This window comes from Microtus pennsylvanicus, chromosome 7 (genome assembly GCF_037038515.1).
Source record: "Microtus pennsylvanicus isolate mMicPen1 chromosome 7, mMicPen1.hap1, whole genome shotgun sequence".
Lineage (NCBI taxonomy): Eukaryota > Metazoa > Chordata > Mammalia > Rodentia > Cricetidae > Microtus > Microtus pennsylvanicus.
Window position 1 is genome coordinate 20,627,315 of NC_134585.1, and position 15,767 is coordinate 20,643,081.

Sequence of the window (15,767 nt, forward strand, 5' to 3'; positions counted from 1 at the left end):
CGGAGCCTTCACAACAATGAGGAATACACTGCGGGAGTGGACGTGACAGAAACCTTGAGGGAAATTGAACAGATCACCTTGGAGTTCATTATAGCCAAGAAGGGAAACAGAGTGCAAAGTAAGATGAGTATCTCGGGTTGCTTAGCAGTTCACAGGAGATACAAGACTATCTCAGAGCCAAGACTCTAAAGTCAAAGGTAGGTCAAGGAATAAAATCACTGTTGCAATCACAAATGAGAAAGAAATGAGGGAGACCACACATGAATAACTCACTGTGGTGTGCTGGAGCTTTCTAAGGAACTCAACATTTTAAAGGAGACACAAAAGAAGAGACACAACAGCTCAGGTAGCATTGGATAGTGAAGGGGAGACTGAACTCAGAATGAGAGAAAAAAGACTCGTGAAAAATGCCCAGCCCAGAAACTCTTGGGTTGTGTTTGAGGATGAAGGATAAGAAACTAGACGTCCTCCTACCACAGAGGCAGAGTTCACAATGTCAACAAAGGCAGGGAGGAAGAAAAGTGACAGTTACTTTACTTTGTTTTTATCTTGTTTACCAAAGAGCATGCTCTTTAAAATGAATAGATTATACCAACCATCTGGGGAGAGGTAGTAAAGTAAATGATATTTGGGATTGAACAGATGTCCCATTGGTTAAGAGCAATGGCTACTCTTGCAGAGTACCTGAGTTTGAGTCCCGGCACCCACATGGCAGCATATAACCATCCATGACTAGTTCCCAAGGATCCAGCACCCTCTTCTGGCCTCTGTGAGCACCAGACATATATGTGGTACCCTTAGATACATTCAGATAAAACACTCATATACATAAAATAATAACCATAAGAGTAATAACAGAAAATAAATCAAATGTTTTAAAAGAAACTATACTTTTTGAACAATTGTTTACTTCAGAGTGTATTGTATTAAAGCAAGCTTTCTCTAACTGATTCTTTGCACCAGATAATTCTTTGCTGTGGTGGCTGCTCATAGCGTGGTAGGAGCTTTGAAAGCATCCCTAACCTCTAATTATGAGACACTAGGAGTACCTGTTCCCCAGTTATGACAATCAAAATGGCTCCAGATACTGCCAAATACTCCATGGGGAGCAAAGCATCATGAGTTGAGAATGACCGTGTACACAGCCATGGAAATGTATGTGTCTTACCAAAGAGTAATATGGAAAATGGAAGCCGGTAAGAGGTTCAGAATGAGAAAAAAAATGAGTCATAGAGAGAGGCAGAAAATAAGTATCTGAAAAATTAAAACTAGGCAGTTTTATATTGATCCCTATAAAAGTATCAAAATATTATTATAGACAGGAAGGTAGAGTAATGATTAAAGGTTCTTGTCACCAAGCATGGCAACCTGAGGCCAATCCCTGGGACCCACATGGTAGAAAGAATACAGTGACTCCCAAAGTTGTTCTCGGATCTCCTCACGTGGGCTGTAGCATTCACACGTGCGCGCGTACGCACACACACACCTGCTCACAAAAGTAAATGAATGTAATAAAAAATTAAGTAAATTTGTATGAGGCTCTACAGAGTGATATATTAACATTGTTTTAAAATTATACCAGAAATTTGTGTCGGTTACTCTGTTGGTGGAGGTTCAGGGGACAGAAGGGCATACATCAGGTCAGGAGGGAAAGGCCCTTTTAAGATAGACTCTCCGTGACAGATATTATAGGAGTGCTCACTTAATACTCTTCCAATCCCGGCTTTGCTTGCTTATCCACACAGATGCTGGCTAGGAAAGGAGGAGGAGGAGCGGATATTAAGCCGGTGAACCTGAAGCATCTACTACAAAAGGTACACAGTTGAAAAAAGTAAAGAAATAGACAGACTCGGTGAAAGGGAAGTCAGATTTCACCTGCCCATCATAGCTTGTGTGTGACTTTACGTCATAGGTCCAACCCAAAGGCCTAGAATGGTGAAGCCGGAAGCTCTGCCTGCTCGTGCCTGTGTTACAGCTGGGTGCTGTTGCTGGTATGTTGTCTGGCATTGTTTCTCTTTCTGTCCTGGAGGACATTCGGAGTACCTCATGTAACTTATCAAACACTTTTTGCTTAAGCCAGCTAGAGTAGACTTTCGGTGTAGGTGCTCTGTTATGGAAGAAATAAATGGGATGTAACTTTCTTAGCTTAAAGAAATGAATGTTGTTGCTGGAGAAATGACTCAGAACTTGAGAGCATTCACTGCTCTTGCAGAGGACTCAGGTTCGGTTCCCCAAGATCCACGGTGGCTGGCTCACAGCTGCCTATAACTACAGGGGCAGAGGATCCAACACTCTCTGGCTTCTGCAGGTACATGCACACGAGTGGTGACACACATACATAGTTGATAATCTTTTAGATCCTTCTTTAAACTGTACTTTTAGCTGGGGGTGGTGGTGCAAGCCTTTTATCCAAGCACTTGGAAGCAAGCGGATCTCTGCAACTTCAAGGCCAGCCTGGTCTACATGGCAAACTCAAAGCCAGCTACATTTCCATAAAAATAATTAATATTATATATTTATGACTCTGTTTCCATAAAAATAATTAATATTTACCAAACAACAATTTAAAGCATGAGGTTGGAAGAGGGTAAGAAGCAAGTCCCGAAAGAGCCAACATGGTGGCCTGGGTCCCACAGTCCACCGAGTGCCAGCTGTTGCCTCGGTCACCTTAACATTTCTTCAAGACACAAATGGGGGGCAAGGGCAGCAGTTCTTCTTTTTTTTACTTGTTTGTGTGACCACTTTGGGTTTTTTTTTATTTTATTTTATTTTTTTTAGTTGTTGCAAAAAAAAAAATTTCCCATTTCCCTCCCTCTCCTCGCACACATCACCTCCTCCCCCCACTCCCCTCCCCCTCTCTCCCTCCCCCCACTCCATTCTCCCTCCCTCTCGAAAATGAAGAGCAGTCCAGATTCCCTGCCCTGCGGGAAGTTCACGGTCCTCCCACTTCTATCCAGGACCAGGAAGGTGAGCATCCAAACAGGCTGGGCTCCCACAAAGCCAGTTCATGTATTAGGATCGAAACCTAGTGCCATTGTCCTTGGCTTCTCATCAGCCTTCATTGTCCGCCACGTTCATAAAATCTGGTTTCATCTCATGCTTATTCAGTCCCAGTCCTGCTGGCCTTGGTGAGCTCCCAATAGATCAGTTCCACTGTCACAGTGGGTGGGTGCACCCCTTGTGGTCCTGACTTCCTTGCTCATGTTCTCCCTCCTTCTGCTCCTCATTTGGATCTTAAGAGCTCAGTCCGGTGCTCCAATTTGGGTCTCTGTCTCTATCTCGATCCATCGCCAGATGAGGGTTCTAAGGTGATATGCAAGATATTCATCAGTATGGCTATAGGATAGGGTCATTTCAGGTTCCCTCTCCTCAGTTGCTCAAGGTACTAGCTGGGGACATCTCCCAGGACACCTGCGAGCCCCTCTAGAGTCCAGTCTCTTGCCAACCCTAAGATGGCTCCCTTAATTAGGATATATATTTCTCTGCAGCAGCAGTTCTTCTTATGCATAATTTAAAGCAGAAGGAAAGAGATGCTGGTATCAGAGTTTATAAATACGATGTGAAGACAACTTTACAATTCTATGAAAGACATAAAAGAAATAAGGAAACCGAAAAGGAAAAGAAAGAAAGATGTACTAGCAAGTTAAACATTAAAACATGTTAATTCTCCTTGCGGTGAAATGCCAGCCCCATAGGAGAGCCTGATAAATTGTAACACAGAAATTTAGCTGGGCTGGGATGCAGTGCAGTTGGTAAAGGGCTTGCCCAGCCTGCACAGAGCTCTGTATTCACTCCCCATCACCTCCTAAACATAGAGGTACCTGCCTGGAACCCCAGTGCTCAGGAGCTAGATGAGGGAAGAAGATCAGGGGTTCAAGTTCATTCTCAGCTATGCAGATTCTGAATCCTGTCTAAAGAAGAAAAATCAATCCCAGCATTAAAGCAGAGACAAGCAGGTCTCTGTGAGTTTGAGGCCAACCTGATCTACATAGAGAATTTAGGACAGCCAGAGCTACATAGAGAAATGATGTCTCAAAAAAAAAAAACAAAAACAAAAAAACACATAATTCAGAAAAGTTTGGAAGGGTAAAAAGAATAAAGACAGAAGCTAATCCTTTCACTTTTTAAAACAGAATCTGAGGGGCTAGAGAGATGGCTCAGGGGTTAAGAACACTTCCTTTCTTCCAGAGGGCCCAAGTTCAGACCAAGTACCCATATGGAGCAGTGTATCTTACATCTTTGAATTTTTTTAAGAGTTATTTTGTTAGACTTATTCATTTTATTCTATGTAATTCCAGCCACAGGAGATTTTACACCCTCCTCTGCCTTCAACTAGGTACCCATACACAGGTGGCAAGCATATATAACCACACATAAGTAAATAAAAATAAACCTTAAAAGTAAACAGGGTCGGCCGGGCGATGGTGGCGCACGCCTTTAATCCCAGCACTCGGGAGGCAGAGGTAGGCGGATCTCTGTGAGTTCGAGACCAGCCTGGTCTACAGAGCTAGTTCCAGGACAGGAACCAAAGCCGCAGAGAAACCCTGTCTCGAAAAACCAAAAAAAAAAAAAAAAAAAGTAAACAGGGTCAGAAGCTGAGGAAATGGCTCGGCAGGAACGCATAGCTATTGTTGCCTCTTTTTCTTTTCTTTTTTTTTCTTTGAAGGTGGAGCATTATTTTGTAACTTTATTCTCTCTACCCTTGCGTAGGCTTCTTTCCTCTTTTTTTGTTTTTATTGTACTATACATTTTTTCCATTCCCCTCCCTTCCTCCCCTCTCCACTTCTGCCCTCTCCTGTGACCTCCATGCTCCCAATTTACCCAGGAGATCTTGTCTTTTTCTCCTTCCTTGTATATCCATTTATGTCTGTCTTTAGGGTTCTCTTTGTTGTCTAGGTTCTCTAGCGTTGTGGATTGTAGGCTGGTTTTCCTTTGCTTTATGTCTAAAAGCCACTTATGAGGGAGTACATATTATATTTGTCTTTCTGGGTCTGGGTTACCTCACTCAATATGGTTTTTTTTCTAGATCCATCCATTTGCCTACAAATTTCAACATGTCATTAATTTTTTTACCGCTGAGTAGTACTCCATTGTATAAACGTACCACATTTTCTTTTTCCATTCTTCGGTTGCTATGTCTTTTTCATGGCACCTCCTAGAGAGTCGGCTGTGTCAAGATGAAGATGAGTGTCTCATTCCCTGCCACTGGCTATATAGACCCATGGGAGTGGACGATGAACAAAAACTTCACATGCTCTGTGAGAAGCAGATGGCCACAGAAGTAGCTGCTGATGCTCTAGGTGGAGAATAGAATGGTTATGTGGTTCGGATCAGAGATGAGGATGACAAACAAGGTTTCCCAATGGAGCAAGGCATTTTGATCTACGGCAAAGTGCATAAGAAACATTCTTGTTCTAGACCAAGGAGAACTGGAGAGAGAAAGGACAAGTCTGTTTGTGTATGCATTGTGGATGCCAATCTGAGTGTTCTCAACTCGATTATTAGAGAGAGAGAGAGAGAGAGAGAGAGAGAGAGAGAATATTCCTGACTGACAGACACTACTGTGCCTCATCAGTGGAACCCTAAAGAGATAGCAGAATCAGGCTTTTCCATCTCTCTAAAGACAATGCCCACCAATATGTTGTCAGAAAGCCTTAAAGAAGGTAAGAAGCCCAGGACCAAAGTACCCAAGATGTAGCGTCTTGTTACTCCATGTGTCCTGCAACACAAATGCAGACATATTACTCTGAAGAAAGAATGCACTAAGAAAAACAAGGAGGAGGCTGCAGAATGTGCTAAAACTTTTGGCCAAGAGAATAAAGGAAGTCAAAGAAAAAAACACCAGGAACAGATTGTCAATAGACATAGGATGTCCTTGCTAAGAACTCTAAGTCAGAGTCCAGTCAAAAATAAAAATAAGTCTCTGAGAGTAACAAATAAATAATCAGACCTAGAGAAAGAGAGAGAGAGAGAGAGAAAGAGAGAGAGAGAGAGAGAGAGAGAGAGAGAGAGAGAGAGAGAGAGAGAGAGAGAGAGATCTTGCTACCCATCCGGATGTCCAAACATCCACATTATGAAGCTCATGGCCACTAGTAACTCACACACACACATACACAAACATACACACACTCATACACTTACACACACACACACAAGAATCTTTTAAAAAAATGAAAGTCAGGCAGAAGTGGTGTGTGCCTTTAGTCCCAGCACCTGGGAGGCAGAGACAGGCAGATCTCTGAGTTCAGGACCAACCTGGGCTGCAGAGGGAGTCCCAGGACATCAGAGCTATTACAAAGGGAAACTCTGTCTCGAAAAAACAAAAAATTATGAAATGAGGTTGTTTTAAAAATAATGATTGGGGGCTGGTGAGATGGCTCAGTGGTTAAGAGCACTGACTGCTCTTCCAGAAGACCCGGGTTCAATTCCCAGCACCCACATGACAGCTCACAGCTGTCTGTAACTTCAGTGCACATTAAACAAAGTTTAAAAAAAAAAATGACTGGTCAGGTGTTGGTGGCGCACACCTTTAATCCCAGAACTCAGAAGGTAGTAGAGTCAGGCGGATCTCTGTGAGTTTGAAGACAGCCTGGTCTACAAAGTGAGTTTTAGAAGAATCAGAGCTAAACAGTGAAACCCTGCCTTGAAAAAACAAAAAAATAAAAAATAAATAAAAATATGGTTGAGCTAGGAACATGGTTGAAAAATTTTGTAATACTAGCTCTCAGAAGGCTGAAGCAGCAGAATTGCTGCCAGCTACATGGTGAGATATGATCTCCAAAAATAGTAGCAAGAATGAATGGAGGGGAAAAAAACATCAATATTAATCGAAGAAAGAGAAAAGGTTGAGCTGTGAGCTCCAATATAAACTTCCTTTATGATAAGAATAGCGTTTGGATTCTCCTTATTTAGCTTCTCTAGGATCACTAATTATAAGCTCAATGTCCTTGGTTTATGGCTAGAAACCAAATATGAGTGAGTACATCCCATGTTCCTCTTTTTGGGTCTGGCTTACCTCACTCAGGATAGTGTTTTCTATTTCCATCTATTTGTATGCAAAATTCATGAAGTCCTTGTTTTTTATTGCTGAGTAGTACTCTAATATGTATAAATTCCATACTTTCTTCATCCACGCACTGGCTTTGTGGGAGCCTAGGCAGGTTGGATGCTCAACTTACTAGACCTGGATGGAGGTGGGGGTTCCTTGGACTTCCCACAGGACAGGGAACCCTGATTGCTTTTCGGGCTGGGGGGAGACTTAATTGGGGGAGGGGGAGGGTAATGGGAGGCAGCGGCGGGGAAGAGACAGAAATCTTTAATAAATAAATAAATAAATAAATAAAAAAGAAGTAAAAAAAAAAAAAAGAATAGCGTTTGGAGGGACTGGAGAGCTAGCTCAGCAGTTAAGAGCACTGGCTGCTCTTCCAGAGGACCTGGGTTTAATTCCCAGCACCCACATGGCAGCTCACAACTGTCCATGACTCCGGTTCCAGGGAACCTGACATCCTTACTTACATAGACATACATGCAGGCAAAATACCAATGTAGATAAAATGCAAATAAATAAATTTTTTTAAATAGCATTTTGAATTAGCAAGGTAAAGAGTGATTTTTTTCAAGATGGAATACAATGTATTAAGTAAAGAAGCAACTAAACTGGACAGGGGAGTTAAGATGATTCCCAGCCTTACTCCTTTCCCTGAGTTCAATTCCAGATCGATGTCCATGTTCTGAACGCAAAGCCAGTAGACTTACTGCTGAAGCAAACCCTTTCTAAGCAAAACGTAAGGTGCAGGAGCCATAGCAGAAGTCTAACAGGGCTGGGGAGCTGGCCAGACTGGTGGTCAAGAACATTGGCTGCTCTTGCAGAGGCCCTGGGTCTGATCTCAGCACCTACACGGAGGCTCCCAACCACTTGTCACTCCAGTTCCAGGGAACCCGATGTCCTCTTCCAAGGCCCACTGACACCAAGCACTCACAGAGTGAACATGCATACATGCAAGCAAAACACACATCGGCTAAAATTAAAATTTTTTTAAATTAAAAAGATGTTTAAATTCTTGAGAACAATAATATTTTACTTTCTGCGTAACTTTTTAAAAAAATGAAAGTCAAAAAAGTAAACAACTAATTATGAGGAAATCAGGCACAAAATAATCTAATTTGGTTGGTAATGGTAGAATATATTTCAGGCCTCACTAAAAGAACTCAGGCAAAATTTCGTAATGGCAACTTATATAATAAGAAATACAACAGGCCAACAAGTACGTAGAAGTTTTTCAGCCGGAAGCTCAGCATGGACAGTCAGGCCGTGCTGCTTCTAAATAAAGTACTTACTGTTTATCGCAGGAATTCTGGCTCAGCCATTCAGGGGCCCTCCAACAGACTGTGACAGCTGTCTGAGTCTCGTTTACACAGAGTTACCACAGATTTATCAGTGCCAAATGTGTGCTCACCTTTAGTTCCAGCACTCAGGAGGCAGAGGCAGGCAGCTCTCTCAATTCAAGGCCAGCCTGGTCTACCTAGAGAGTTCCAAGCTAGTCAGGGCTACATAGTGTCTCAAGAAAAAGTGCAGTTAAATCACAATGTACGGATAATGTTCAGCCTTCTCTGCCAATGAAACGTGGTAAGAATCCATGACATAAACTGTGTCAAGTTATCACAATCACAAGTACAGGACAATGCCCACGTTGAGGAAATGATACAGAGAGATGCTTGGAATGGGGTGAAAGTGCACGCAGCTAGAGCTCCCAAAAGTGTCAGGGAAAACCCGTTAGTAAAACTGAAACTGATTAACTATTTGATAGGAGCCAAGTCTCTGAAGTCGCCACATAGACTTCCAACAAAGAGCACATCTACCAAGTACCACAGAGCACTGAAGAATTAGCAGTTCAGCATCTAAGACCTGCGCAGCCAGAAACAATCAACTCCTAATGCCACGTCAGCTTCAAATTTAAAAACACAGATCATTTTTATTTTGCGATAGTGGGGAAATGTTTCCCTTAAAATGTGTTTTAGGGACCAGCTGGATGACTCTGTATGTAAAGGCTCATGACACACAAGCTTGGACATCTGAGTTCAATCCTTGGTCCCAAGTGCTGGGATTAAAAACAGAGAAAACTGACTCTGACTAATTATCCTCCCACCTCTATACATGCACTGGGGCATTCACGTGCCACTCCACACATTACACACAATAATAATAACAATTTAATACATACATATGTTTTATCCCAGGAAGAATGTGAAATTGTTCAACATCACAATTAACAAAAAAGTAAATCAAAACAAAAACTATTGTCTTCAGAGCGTCAGGTGGCCCAGGCTAGCTTCAAACTGACTATCCAGAGAGATTAACCTTGAACTCCTAGGTCTTCCTGCTTCTACCTCCCACTTGAGGATGGGGACTGCGGGGTGGGGGACTGTTCCAGTGTGCACAAGTGCACACATGGGTATGATGTGTGGAGACCAGAGGTCAACATTAGGGAGCTTTCTTGAGGAACCACTCACCTTGGTTTCTGAGACAGAATCTCTCACTAGGCCTGGACAGTGAGTCCCAAGGACTTGCCTACCTCTTCCTCTCCAGCTCAGGGATTACAAGCGCACACCACCAGTCAGGTTTCTACATGGGTGCTAGGGGTCAAACTCAGTTCTTCATGCTTCTGGTAAGCACGTTATCAACTGAGCCATCCTTCCACCCCAACTTCATTTTGTTTTTTGAGACAGGGTCTTATTCTGTTTGAAACACATATTTAAAAACACAGGCCAGCCTCAAACTCCTGGAAAATCCTCCTGCTTAAGCTTGGACATGAACCTTTTGTTTGTAGACAGGGTCCCACTATGTAGTTCTGGCTGTCCTAGAACTCACTTTGTAGACCAGGCTGGCCTCAAACTCACAGAGATCCGCTTGCCTCTGCCTCCCTATCCTGGTACTAAAGGTACATGCACCATACCTGCAATTTTTATAAGTTTTAAAAATGAGACTTCTGCTTCCATGAATTTATCCAAAAATATAGCCACAAAAACATATCAATATATATGAATTTTAAGAATTGCAACATAAAACAAACAAGAAATATCAGAAGAAGCTACAAATATATCCATTAATTCTGGTTTGTCCTTCATAAAAATACAATGAAGCCGTCTGCAAAATGGAGGTTTATATGAGTTGCCATACATATCTACACAAATGGGGAGGGGCACATCAAACACATAAATACATACAACATTATGTCCTTTTTTTCTTTACCTAGATTGTAGTCTTACAAATTAACTGGGGGGAGGAGGGATGGGACATGGGATGACAAGCAGAGATGTTACATAGAAGAACAAAAGTATCAAGTACAGATCACTTGGTTCTTAAAACTATGCTTCCTTATCCCTTACTGGGGAAAACAGAAACTGCAAAGCCTGGTAGAAAAGTAAGTCAATCAGGGAATGGAGCAGTTAAGAACTCTGGCTGCTCTTGCAGAGGACCTGAGTTCCGTTCCGGCATCCACATGGTAACTTTACAGCTGTAACTCTAATGCCAGCAGAGTCGATGCCTTCTTCTGGCCTCCACGGGCACTGCATGCATGTGCTGTACACATTCATACACTTGAACCAAAAACCAATCTTTTAAGAAAAATTGTTAATCCTATAAATTTCAGCGGAGACACTTTATAATATTCAACCCTAAACTAGGGCATACCTGGCTGGGGTAAGTCTCAGAACAGATTTTATTTCTTAATCGTCTCTCTCTCTCTCTCTCTCTCTCTCTCTCTCTCTCTCTCTCTCTCTCTCTTTCACACACACACACACAAGGAAATACCATGAAGGCAGGATCTTTGTTTCAATAACAATAATCTATAGCACTTAAAATAAGTTCTAAGTGAGTATTAGAGTAGCCCCCCATTCTTTTAATAACCTTAATAATCTTGCCTCTCGCCCACTCTGTAGGCTTCTCAAAGAGGTGCGTCGGGGACTCTGCACTGGCATCCGTCTATTATGTAATAACTGCATGCCTTCATCCCAGCTCTCTGCCTTGACATACGTCGGTAGGGGAGATCAATGCTTGGTTTAACTGAGGCAATGCTATTCCAGGTAAGTCCTGCAAGGAGTTCCCACGAAACTGTAAATCATTAACTGCTTCGTTCATCCGCGGAGTCCTGCTACGAAATGCTGCCAGTACAGCTGATTTACACTTTGGCACAAGCTCTTTATGTCCTCGCAGGGACCAGCAACAAATTGAGAGCAGCAGATCATACTTTGAATAGCACTGAACTAGAGGAGAGCTGAACCGTTAACGCCCTGACATGGGAGAGTCTTTCCTTACATTAAACATTGCTCTGCCTATAGCAAGTCAATTTTCCCACTGACAGGAGAGACCGGAAGTACACAGAGATAATGGTTAAGAAAATTAAAGGGAGGATGGGAGACGGCTCAGTGAGTAAAGGCCCCTGCCACCCAGCCAGACCAGCTGAGGTAGAGTACCAGGATCCACATCATGAAAGGAGAGAACTAACTCCCCGGAGTTACCCTCCGCCCTTCATACATGCATCGTGGCAACAAAGAAATGGCACCTACACACCCCCCAAAAATTAACTTTTAAAATGCAAGAAATGAAAGACAAAGAAAGGAAAAGAGGTGCCAAGGCAACAATTTTGCACAAAGGAATTTGGAGTCACTTCCTTGCCCCTAAAGTTAGCTATGGTTACAGGTGCCCAAGTTCCAGGCAACAGCTATATAGTTATGAGGCATGGTTAAGTCCGTGAAAGTCGGCAACAGTGGTAACCGTATTCAGTTTCAGAAATTCTGTAGTCCCAATTGTCTGTATTTTCCCTTAGATTAACCACTTGGACAAACTCAGAGTTTCCATCCCATAGCACAGTGTCACTTAAAGCCCTATATACAAACAAGAATCAGAAAAAAAAAGCCAAAAAAAAAAAGCACATGATTTTGAAGCTCTGAATTAACATTTCCATGAGCCAATGATCCACAAATAAATACTATGTTTAAGTATTTGCTACAAGATACATAGTATCTCTTCAGACAAGCTTGGCCTGCCAATTTCTCTCCTTAAAGAGGAATCCTTCCTATTCCAAATCAAAGAGAGAAATATGCAAACCAAAATCCACAGGGGCTAAGGAACTCCTGCCTGTCCATGGTTAAGGGGCCCCTCACATACCATCCAAAAATGATAGGTCATGGTTGAAAGTTCTTTTTAAAGAGAGGCAACGTTTAAGAATTCACAAGTTGGGCTGGAGAGATGGCTCAGAGATTAAGAGCATTGCCTGCTCTTCCAAAGGTCCTGAGTTCAATTCCCAACAACCACATGGTGGCTCACAACCATCTGTAATGGGGTCTGGTGCCCTCTTCTGGCCTGCAGGCATACACACAGACAGAATATTGTATACATAATAAATAAATATAAAAAAAAGAATTTACAAGTTGCTGGGCAGTGGTGCCACACATCTTTAATCCCAGCACTTGGGAGACAGAGGCAGGCAGACATCTGTGAGTTCCAGGCCAACCTGGTCTACAAGAGCTAGTTCCAGAACAGCTAGGGCTGTTACACAGAGAAACCCTATCTCGGAGAAAAAAAAAATTTCATGACTCTACACCTCATCTCCCACCAAATAACCCTGGGATCTCTGCCTCCATCCAAGCTGATGTCTCTGAACAAGCCACCCCTTCTGACACTTTATCATCACACCGTCAATCTGCAACCACGCTTCACTTCAACAACTCAGTTCTTTCCCAGCTCCCACCAACTGATGCCTTAATCCACGTCTTCATTCCTTTTCCTTCCAATTCTGCAGACTATAGATTTGCTCCAAATAATTGTTGTTTTCCCAGTTTACTGCCTCTTCCTGGTCTATAAATCAGCATTATGCATACACGGTTTTTGAGCAGGGTTTACAAAGGCTACTGTTCTACAGTCAACGTGCTACATCAATTGATGACAATAATATTGGTTTTCAGGAAGAGCTGAAGTTTTTTCAATTCGATGTGTAATTTTGTCGATATGTATAAATTGGAATTCTGTAAGTAGAAGCAATTGTGTCCTTACACATACTTAGTATGTTGTTAACCATCTGCCTGATATCCGTATTTACACATCATAAACACTTAATAAATGTTTTATTTGGCTGACAAGAAATTTTATAATGCTTTAAAAGAGAAACGGTAAAAACACATCTTAAAAATCACAAGCTTCGCCTTCGAGTGTAACATTCTGCATTCCAACAACTCCATTCTTAGAAAAGGGGATTAAGAAAATTATCTTGAATATAAATACATGATATGAATATGCATAAAAGTATGCAAAAGCCGTTTTCCATAGCACCTGGATGTCCAGCGATGATTAACAAAATTATATTCACTGAAAGGTTGTGATACAACACAATAGTAGCTATACTAACAGGGACCATTACATGTAAACATGGAAGCTTAAGGTTAGTGAAGAAACAAGGTTATATATAGAAACTATTCTAAAGCCAAGGAGAAAGAGACACATATCAGTGAGGTCACAAACTCATTTCCCCTCCGTTCTTTCCAAGTCGCACAATGAGCACTGATTACTTTGTAATAAACATGTGCTACTCTAAAACATCCCGATCTTTCACTCAAATAGTAAGGAACGCTCAAACTGCACGCAGGATATAGCAAATGTAAATGAGTATGTCTGTACTATCTGTATTCTAGGTTCCCTCCTACATCACTGTTGAGGTAATCTCTTTATAATGAACACTGAAATTTTAATAGTGTAACCAAACATCCCATTCATATGTGGCTGTTGATAATTCACAGCTTCAAATCCTAAGTATTCCCTCTACGTTGATCTTCCATTCCAGCTGAATGAACTAGCCACAAACCCAGAACCAAGGCTCACTGGAATCCCTGCTTTTCCCATTTGTGTGTCTTAAATAAGTAACTGATCTCAGGTATCCTCAGACGTGTTGTAAGTCTTTCTTACTGGCATAGATCTGCGATTCAAAACCTCTGCAGCCAGTGAAGCGCCTGGTGCCTGTCCTGGATTCGCTCTTTCCTTTTGAACTCATTTCTTGCAGTCCTGGTCTCGATTTAGGTGACAGCAACTGCTTTCAGTTACTCAGACCCATTAAGCCAGCAACCTTCTCTCTGTATAGACGTTACATCTCAAGTAAACGAAATCACCCTACACTGCGATTTCCACATGGCTAGAAATGCCAAACAGCTCTGAGATCATACCTCAACCTCCCAATATGACTGCAATTACATAAGCAATATATGACCACATTAAATGCAGAAACGGATGCTCTTTGCCACTACCTCCTTCAAAACACCTTCCATTTACTATGAAGAAACTTTTGGTTGAAAGCAAGCCCCTTCAAACAGTTTCAACTTTGCTTCCTTTTTCCCAGCCCCATGCCAAAGCATAGGCATCCAGGCCATATCTTATCTTTCCCTACATAGCATCCAATTGGCTTTTTATAGCCAGAAACTCTCTGAATGCTAAGCACGACCTTGGCTACTGGCTTTCCCTGGCATCATCTGAAAGTTATTTTTAACTTTGAAATTAGCATGAAAGCCTACATTTCTCATTGCAGCAAGTCAAAACATCCCCATTTCCTATAATAATGTGATCCTCCTCCATTCAGAAGAAACCCCACATTATAAACCCATGACGTATAAAAGAGACTCAGGAACCCAAGGGAGAAAGAGGAGGGCACGGAAGCCCAGCTCTTCAGTTCATAAACTGGACTCTTACCTCTCGCTTCTTCCTATAAAGAAGCTGTGCTTTGAGTGTAGCTCTTGAAGGGAGTTTTCCGGACAGGACTCTGAGGGTAGGGAAAGCCTCTTGCTAGTCACAGAGCTACAGAGGACCACACGGAGAGACAGTGACGATGGGGCAGTCACTTTAGCCAAGCCCGCTCCTCACCCAGGATGAGAAAGGAAGGGGAGGTTACAAGCCAGGGTGGGTGGTATCTAATCCTGGGCTCACCAGTGACCTCACTGACAACTTGTTGCTGAAAATACTTTGTTGAAAAAGGCCAGACACATACTTTCCCTAGAGACCTACATACTTCTTAGGAAACTCTAAATAAGTTAGATTTGACTTTCTATCATCCTTGTTAAAATAAGGAATGTTTCCAATGAAAGCTGGTTAGAATTACTTAATGTGAGAAATTGTAAATTGGGAAATCCTCGCCCCATTATTACTTAAAGTTTAGGGCCTCTGGAGCCCTGGGTCACATCTGAGATAGCATTTTTCTGTTAATATTTCACCATTTCACACACCCATATACCGCCTACCATTCTTTCTGCTTCTTGTATGTATGAACGACCACATCGCAGTAGGAAACTAGACAGAAAGTTATCAAAAGCCCTTTAGTAGAACAATTAATCAATTCAAGGCACCAGAAAAGTTTATCCTCGAAGTTTTGGGGTTTTCTACTTAGGGAGATATTTTTCTGTATTTCCTTCTATATGTAACATGAATTCTTACAAGAACATAAGAGTATATATACATATAGCCTTCACCTCAACGATACTGCACCTCACTGCCTAGCTCTTTATGATGCCATCAACTGAGTTTGTGTTCTGAAACTTTAGGACATGCTTCCTTAGCTACTCACGCTTTGTTCCTGTAATAACACACAAAATGACTCTAACATGCTGCTAACTACAACATGAACTGTTTGTTGGAGCTTTGGCACTCCTGTTCTTAAGGGACTGAATTCAAAATAGAAGAAAGCATTTATTTATTGGCTCCACAGACATCTTGGAACAAATATTAGGGAGCC

The 15,767-nt window shown here is 42.0% G+C and overlaps 1 protein-coding gene across 2 annotated transcripts in view; it reads right to left on the reverse strand.

Annotated features, from left to right (window-relative positions):
• The window catches only part of Ctnna3 (catenin alpha 3), a 1,278,003-nt gene extending 1,263,025 nt beyond the window's left edge, over positions 1–14,978 (reverse strand). For both annotated transcript variants that reach the window (XM_075980084.1, XM_075980082.1), the window contains exon 1: positions 14,732–14,978. The gene's annotated coding sequence lies outside the window, so the exon portion shown is untranslated. The remainder of the gene's footprint in view (positions 1–14,731) is intronic.
• Between the last annotated feature and the right edge of the window lie 789 nt (positions 14,979–15,767).